Raw genomic sequence first — 774 nt, 5'->3', positions numbered from 1 at the left:
CCTCTGGCACATCGCCAGAGCACCATGAGTGCTCGTAAAGCTGTGCCAGGGGTCCTGCAATGACCTCTTCTAATTCCCTCAGCACTCTGGGGTGGAGATTGTCAAGACCTGCTGATTTAAATACATCCAGTCCCTCCAGAAGTTCCCTAACTAAGTCCTCTCTGACCCTAGGCCTGGGTGTGCCTCCCCTGGGGCCTAAAGGGGTCCCAGTGGGGGGGATGACCCAGTCCCTGCTCAGAAAAGTGGAGGCAAAGAAATTGTTAAATAGGTTAGCTTTGCTGTGTGGTGCGATGACCAGATTTCCTAGCGTGTCCTGCAGAGGCCCCACGTTACCTGGTACCTTCTTTTTACCCCCTATGTACTTAAAAAAGGACTTCTTGTTGTCCTTGATCCGGGTAGCTAGTCCCAGTTCCATCTCTGCCTTGGCCTTCCTGACCACCCCCCTACAGCCCCAAGCAACAAAGGTATAGTCCTCCCTGGTGATGGCCTCTCCCTTCCATTGCGTGTACGCCTCCTTTTTAGCTAAGAGACATTCCTGGATGCTTTTGGTGAGCCATGGGGGCTTTTGTGCCCTCCTGCTCCCTTTGATCTGTGTTGAGATTACCTCCCTTTGGGCTTGGAGGATCGTCTCCTTAAGGAACGACCACTCTTCTTGGACACCTCCCCCCCCAGGACCTCAGTATCTCCCCCAACTATTCTCTTTACCTCATTGAAATCCGCCCTCCTGAAGTTCAGAGCTGCTGCCTTGCTGCAGGCCTTTGCCACCTTGCGCTG

At 53.5% G+C, this 774-nt stretch overlaps 1 protein-coding gene across 1 annotated transcript in view; it reads left to right on the top strand.

Annotated features, from left to right (window-relative positions):
• Nucleotides 1-774, top strand: part of NDUFS4 (NADH:ubiquinone oxidoreductase subunit S4) — a 73,928-nt gene that overhangs the window by 59,459 nt on the left and 13,695 nt on the right. The window lies entirely within an intron of this gene.

Source organism: Gavialis gangeticus, unplaced genomic scaffold (genome assembly GCF_001723915.1).
Source record: "Gavialis gangeticus isolate Ggan-Ray unplaced genomic scaffold, GavGan_comp1, whole genome shotgun sequence".
In the NCBI taxonomy this organism is placed as follows: Eukaryota; Metazoa; Chordata; order Crocodylia; family Gavialidae; genus Gavialis; species Gavialis gangeticus.
Note: the sequence above shows the minus strand (reverse complement) of the source record. Positions and strands in the feature narration are given on the sequence as shown.